Source organism: Perissodus microlepis, chromosome 5 (assembly GCF_051167445.1).
Source record: "Perissodus microlepis isolate ML-2025 ecotype Zambia chromosome 5, ASM5116744v1, whole genome shotgun sequence".
Taxonomy (NCBI): domain Eukaryota; kingdom Metazoa; phylum Chordata; class Actinopteri; order Cichliformes; family Cichlidae; genus Perissodus; species Perissodus microlepis.
In genome coordinates, this window is record NC_140465.1 from 36893730 (window position 1) to 36901548 (window position 7819).

A 7819-nucleotide genomic window follows, 5' to 3' on the forward strand; every position below is an offset into this window, starting at 1 on the left:
ATCATATGGCACTTTCCTTCTCTGGGTACTCAAAGTGCTTTTTACACTACAAGCTGCATTTACCCACACAGACACACACACACACACAGACACACACACACAGACACACACACACACACACACACACACACACACACACAGACACACACACAGACACACACACACACAGACACACACACACACACACACACACACACACACACACACACACACTGATGGATGGATGCAGTTTGCCTGTGGACACTTGGACATGCAGACTTGAGGAGTTTGAATCAGACACTTGCCAACGATTTCAGTGCAACTTTCAATTGTTCATCTTTCATATCCAGTTGCACAACAACAGCCATCTCATGACACTAAAACACTTGTAAGGGAACCCTAACACAATCCCCTTTGCAAAGCACTCGGCGACAGCGGGAAGGAAGAACTGCCTTTTGATGCAAATGACCTCCATTAGAACCCGGATCGCCCATCATCTGTAGATGAAGGCTGAGCAGAGTTGTCAGCTTTTCAGCATTTTATTTTGTTTAAACATCAACTCAGCAGAAGCACCAGTCGTCACGCTGGGTGTCACGCTGGGTGTCACGCTGATGCCGAGGCTGCCGTTGATGTTGTTTTGGGACCACAGACTCATAAACAGGGGCGTAACTTCCAGCTCTGGAACGTGAAGATGATGGAGAAGTGCCTTAAACCTGTACTCAGGACAAATTTATCAGGAAAAAGAGGCAAAAAAGAAAAAGTTTTCTTTACAGTTTTTTACAGCCGCTAGGACACATTTCTCAATACTTAGGTCACTTTTGCAAAACTCCTCACACAGTGAGCACAACAGAAGTCTATGTGGGCTAAACTGAGGATCAGTTATCATTGTTTTGGCACAAAATGCATTCAATGACTACATCTCTCAAATTTCATGAATTATTTTCTCACTCAGACACAACAACTGCCAAAAATCTTTGCACGTACAGGACATTTTGCATGTACTTACATACTGTTTCCAAAACTGTTAAACTTATGGTCAAAACAATAACATAATGCAAAACTGAATAAGACAGCAAAATTCAACAGCAATATTTTAGTGAAACATATTTTAAATCTAAAAACACAGTTTAACCAGCCACAGCTGATTCTCATTGTAGATGAACATCTACACTGGTGTTACTCCTTCAATTTCATTTCAAAAGGAGACGACTGCTGAATAGGTTTGTTTTGTGACGTAAACATGGACCCAGCCAGAAATGGAGAAGTGGCTGAAAGAGGAAGAAGAGTGGCTGGGAGGGGGCGAGGAATACGTATGCGTGGTGGAAGAAGAATAAGAGGAAGATCAAGAGCTGTAGTCTCAGATGAGATCAGAGCTACTGTAATTGATCATGTAGTAAATCATGGTCACTCAATGAGAGAGGCTGGTCAGAGAGTGCAGCCAAATCTGCAACGCTCCACAGTGGCATCTATTGTTAGAGTTTTCCGGCAAACCAACAGGTAACTTGTATTCTGCAAGGGCATTTGCACATTTCAGAAGTAAATAAGCTTTTTTAAATTGTTGTTGCATTTCTGCTTAGGACTCAACGGTTACCTCACACAGGAGGGAGAGGACGGATGCTCACTGATGTGCAGGAAACTGCCATTGTTGATATGGTCATCAGAAACAATGGGATTAAACTCACTGAAATTAGACACAGAGTCTTGGCAGACAACGTTACTTTCGCAAATATTCACAGTGTAAGCATAACAACAATTCCTAGAGTCCTGAAAAAACATCAGGTCAGGATGAAACAGTTGCACACTGTGCCTTTGAGAGGAACTCTGAACATGTCAAGCAACTCAGGAACCAGTATGTCCAGGTAAGATCACAATAAAATACAGATCTGCTTTTGAACAAAACCAAACACACACAAAGACAGTTTTTACAAATTTACTACTGTAACAGCTTATGTTAGAATCAGAATCAGAAACGTTATTGTAATTGTCACGAGAACAACGAAATTAAGAATGGTCCCTGATCATTGCATCATCCCTAGCAATATCAAAATGTAAATAAAACAATAAAATTCAATAAATAAAATAGAATACTTAAAATACCTTAAAACACAATTGCCTGGTGGATTTATGTTAGAGAGTCATGGAGATTGAAGGCAGGCAAACACACCACATTTTCATCTTTGTGGATGAGGCAGGTTTCAACTTGGCCAAAGCACGGCGACGAGGGAGGAATGTGATTGGGAAGAGAGCCACAGTCAATGTCCCGGGCCAGAGGGGTGCCAACATCACAACGTGCGCAGCAATATCCACTGATGGACTGCTGTTACACAGACCACTAACTGGGCCACACAACACTGAACGGCTCCTTGCGTTCCTGCATGATCTCTATGGAAGGGTTGTGCTAGGTGAGGAAAGGGATGCGGAGAGAAGGAATCAGCCAACATTTATAACTGTATGGGACAATGTGGCATTTCATCACTCCCGTGCAGTCACCGAGTGGTTTGCAGCCCATCCCAGAATGGAGTCTCTTTTCCTCCCACCTTACTCTCCGTTCCTCAACCCCATAGAGGAATTCTTTTCCTCATGGCGGTGGAAGGTTTACGACCATCATCCACATGATCAAATGTCCCTCCTGGATGCAATGAATGCTGGATGCCTGGAGATATCAGCAGAAGATTGCCAGGGATGGATCAGGCATGCCAGAAGATTCTTTCCTAGGTGTATTGCCCTAGATGACATAAGATGTGATGTGGATGAGAACCTGTGGCCAAATGGAGAAGACCGAGTAGATTAGCATTACTGTTGTATGTGTATCAGTGGATGGTGTGTATACAAATTCTTGTATTTTGGGATTACTTAGTGCAAAAACATAAAAATACATAAACAAATATTAACGAATTCTGCATGATGTCTGATTCATTCCAGTAACATATATTGAAACTATAAACAGAGATGTGTCCTTGTTTTACACAAGAAAACACTGTGTAATGCTACATGTTGTTAGTGTTTTTTAGGTCATTGTTTTGTGGGTGACAAAGTGTGTTTGTCGGCTGTCAACCTTTGCTAGTGTTCTGGAAGAATGAGTTTATTTGAGACCTGAATGAAGTGTTTTGGTAGTTTTGCATTTTGAATGTGAAATGAACTGCTTTGCCAAGCTGAAGGTCAGTTAGGAGAATTGTGTGAAGAGTTTTGCAAAAGTGACCTAAGTATTGAGAAATGTGTCCTAGCGGCTGTAAAAAACTGTAATCATGGATCAATACTGCTTCATGTTTCAAGGTCAAGCTGGAAAGAAATTCACATATTTGAACTTCTGGGATCAATAACTCATAAGAACACCAACAGCACCTCATGGCAATGATGTCATTACAGCACAGAAGAAACAACAAGCATAGTTTCATTAAACCCGGATGACAAACACCGGCCTTTTTTCTCTACACTTCAGTCGCTTTAGCACGCCGTGGTTAAACATGGTCCTCTGCCCTGAGCTCTGCGATGTTTCCTGATTATACTGAGTAATAGTTTGAGCCTATTTTAGACAGTTTGGTCAGAAACAAGATTATTTATGGTACAGTCATTGGCCATAACTTGTGATGGACAGGCGGCATCATGGTCAGTCGCATCCCTTGATTGACGGCAAGATGGTGAAAGTGAAAGCGCTCATCTACCTTTTATACCATCTTTGTTTCAGAGTAAAAAATGCAGACAGAAAACCTCAGTGCACTGATTTCACCCAGAAATGATCCAATAGGCCAAAAGACTGGGTGATAATTTGGACTTTTTGAGTTTACATGCTGCAGTAGCAGCATCCCCACGAGTGTCACCTCAGGCAGGAAGCATCTTTGTCCTGAAACAATCTCCATCTGAGCACGGCAGCAGCGAGTCACACTCACTCGCACATTTTTTCTGCTAACACCCAAAACAACAAAGAAGCTCCAGCTGTGCGACGGCGAGCGCTTGTGTGTCTTTCAGCCACAGTAAAGCTCGTGTGTCTGCGTGTGAGAATATTTTCCTCTGTGAAGAAGAATCAGCTCCCGCTCTTTCACAGGGTAACCAGCTGTGTTGACAGAAGCAGCTCATTCTCCTTTCTCCCCCCTCTCATCCTTCTTCCTCCGTTTATCCCACACAGACACACACCTACATCCACGCACACACAAACACTCTCACTGAGGCTCGGCAATGAATCTTGTCAGTTTTAATAAACGGTTACATCTTTCAGGCCTCTGACGTCGCAGCGAGCGCCAGATCAGAGCAAGGGTGGATCGGGGACGTCCTCCCGCTGAACAACATCAAATCAAACTGAACTCTGACTCCTCTCCGAGCTCCGCGGGAAGGTGCACGAGGAGGGACCGCCGGTGCACAGATGCTTTGTAATGCCCGAGAGACGGAGTGACAGTGTGAGTGCAATGAACAGATTAGAAGAAATAAGAAGAAACAAACGACTCAGCAGTTTCATCATGTCGGAGATGTGTGTGCTCTTATCTGTGTGAGAAGCAATTTCAGCCTGTCTTATGTTTGTTGGAAGGGGTTAATCCTGTCCCGTCGGATCCTGGCAGGTTTTGATTTACAGTCCAGTGTCGTACTTCCAACGCTTCATGTGTGTTTAGTGTTGTTTCCCAGCCCAGACTTGAAATCTAAGAGGAAATGTTCACAGGAACAAATCAGGGTTTTCAAGCTGTCTCTGTTTATTAGTGTCAGTGAGAATGAATATGTAATATGATGTGTTTGAAGCACAGATACTTCTCACACAATCACGTGCACATGCGCTCTAGAGTTTTCCACCATATCACATGTGATACAACCACCGTGGGAAAAATGTGAATGAGTCTTGGTGAGCGTTCCTCAGACATTTGCCCACCAGCAGCATGCAGGTGGATGGACGACGTGGAGCTCTCTGCAAAAACTTGCCTCTGCCCTCTTAGTGGTAACACGAACACAGTGAAATGCAAGTTGGAAACGCAGGATGTTTGCTTTCAAAGAAAAAGCTGTACCTCAGCGCTGCAGCCAGCATGGTCCAAACCTGACTTTAAAAGCTTTAAAAATAGTTTAAATGCAGCCACAGATCAGACGAGCCAGCAGCAAACATGAAGCACAATTACACATCCAGACTGGCCACCGTCATGGAGGTTCAGCAGCAACAGGCACAGTCTATGAAGCACATCACTAACAGATGTTTTAGGCTCCAGATGTTTGAATCACAAGAAAAGCTTAATGTAAAGTTAAAGCAACCGCTGTTCTTTTCCATCTTCATATTAGGCTGAGCTGAAGGTTTAAGGTCAGATCCATAAATAAGTGCTGCTCGAAAATAGTAATGGATTACACATTACTCATTACTCTTTTAATGTAATCAATTAAATTACTTTCTCAAGGGAATAATTAAGTAACGTTCTTACTTTTGCACCTGTCATGTGATGACCGTGGGGCATGTGGCGTGTCTTATCATTAGCAGTTAACAGCAAAACCTTCAGGCTACAGTCGCACACTGAGACAAATTACAACCCTAATGAGGACACACACGAGAGAAACAGACTGCAAAGCTGAGCTCTGACACAGAGGCTGTAAAGCAGACACGTACAGGTAGAAATGAAGGTTTCAGTAAAGTCTGCTCATCACCTGCTGCAGGTCAGGCTCTGGCTGCTGGACTGGAGTCTGCACACAGTCAGCTTTAACATCACTGCTAGTTTTGCATTAGCAGCACTGGAGCACTTTTATTGTGCAGCAACAACATAAGCAGTGTCCTCATCTCCCTTCATCAAAAGTTTAAGACGCCACCATTTCCCTGCAGATGAAGTGAAATCAGGTCCAAGTAGCAGAAGAAAAAGAACGCCGTCTCCATCATACAGAGAGGTTTTTGTGTTTGTGTTTAATATTTTAATTCTGTGACATATTAAATGCTACAAAAAAGCAATGAAAGCATCAGAGAATTACATTTAGCCTGCAGAGAGGTTACATGCGGTTAAAGACTTCGAGTCACACTGACGGGCTGTGCCACCTTCATTATAAGGCTGACATGTGTTTATCAGCTCATGCAGTTTTTTACGGGCAAAAAACAATAAACACTAGTTCATGGAGCAACCGTGGTAACAAAAGTAACAACATGATTGTAACTGTAATCTGAGCACTGATTTTAGTAGCCTGTAGTAAGCATTGAAGATGCTACATCAGTCATCAGGCCCAGATTATCACCGTGTTCACGTCACATGAAGCTGCGGCCTTAATTTCAGAGGAGAGCAGACTGTGAGGAGACAGAGGACAGAAATGAGTGGAAGTCAGTGTAAAGTAATGTGAAGTGATGAGGACAGGATTGTGTGTGTGTGTGTGTGTGTGTGTGTGTGTGTGGGCTGACGTCAGCAGCTCTCGGCTCACTGAGTTGCCATGGTGACCGGTTGGCTGTGTTTCGGATGCCCTGTGGCTCGGCGCTCTTCTTGGCTCGGTCCGAAAGCCCGCTCTCTGTTTACTACATTTACAGCCCGCCATTTTATCCGAGTGTCCCACTTCTGAGGCCGTAAATGTAGGTGGATATTTATACTGCCCTAAAAATAAATCCACGGCAGGATACAAAAAGAAGCACACAGACACAGTTTCTGTTAACCGTCCTCTCCCACACCACTAAACAAGCATCTCCTCTGCTCGGAGCGAGGCAGCTCGAGGAAATGAGATTCGTTCCAGAGGCCGAGGCAGAGCGATGGAGACGCTTGCCTCTCCGAGTGCGCCTCTTACCGTCTCTCTCTGGAGCTTTAACCTTTCAGTCTCATATATATGACAGTTAAATAATTATTGGAACAGGCAGAGCGGTTTTATTCCGAACACTAGCAGGAAGTGATGGTGGTCAGAGCCGAGCCGGCCGACCGCATCAGAAATCCAACGTGACGACAGTGACTCCAAACGGCCGCACTGAAGCTGGACATGGAAGAAAGGAGGGGAAGTCACGGCATCTGAGAATGAAGACGGGGCTGCAGATTTCCAGACCGTCTCTCAGGGAAGCTTCAAGGCTGTGAAAACTGTCAGACTGTAGACTAACAAATGAAAGTAGTGTGAAAAAGGAAAGGCCAGGCAGCTTATCAACAGCACCATGAAGTTAGCACAGCATCACTGATGAGCCTGCGAGCTGTGAAACTGACAGTATTTCCTCAACAATATGAAACGTGTGATGTGACACACTCTCATCATTATTCACTGTGAATGCTAAATGCACTTTAACAAAAGGAGACCTTCCTCTGAGAGTCTGTGTTCACACCGCTGTGTGACGTCTTCATCAAAGCTCGGAGGATCCGACTTTCTCCTTCTGTTCCAGCATCAGCAGTTAGCAACATGAGCTAACATTAGCTTAGACACATCCAGTCATCACTAGCATCAGCAGCTGGTCATTTTTCAACACGAGCCTTTAGCTAACATTAATCACTAGTTGTCAACATTATTTTACAATCTTTTGTTAACAAGCGTATAAAAAGAGCAGAATCGAATATCAGCAGATGAAGAAGCTTCAGCACCAAAAACTTGTCGCCGTTGGCCTCATGTGAACGTCCTCCAGTCGGTAATCAAACACATGGTTATGGAGCACCTTATCAGTGCCTCGCGAGGAAACGTATCCCCTGAACCTCGGAGCACGGAGTCAGATTTGGAGTATTTAATGCTCACTCAGATCGGGGTAACACGTCAGCAGTTTGACATTATTATTAAGCAGTGATGTCACAGTGAAACCTTTGCAGCAAACTGTTTTTAACTTTAATGTATGCTGTGCAAATGTGACTTTGAGTCTTTTCAAATATTACTGTGACTGCTGTGCCGAAAGACACCTTCAGCTGCAGGACTGGCAGACTTAATTTTTAATTTTGTAATGAATTTT

The 7819-nt window shown here is 43.8% G+C and overlaps 1 long non-coding RNA gene across 1 annotated transcript; it reads left to right on the forward strand.

Moving 5' to 3' along the window:
- Positions 1-1205: 1205 nt before the first annotated feature.
- LOC146387811 (uncharacterized) lies at positions 1206-2237 on the forward strand. Its single transcript, XR_014800190.1, has 3 exons — positions 1206-1476; positions 1557-1838; positions 2111-2237. It is a non-coding gene; the product is annotated as an uncharacterized LOC146387811 (long non-coding RNA).
- The last annotated feature ends 5582 nt before the right edge of the window (positions 2238-7819 follow it).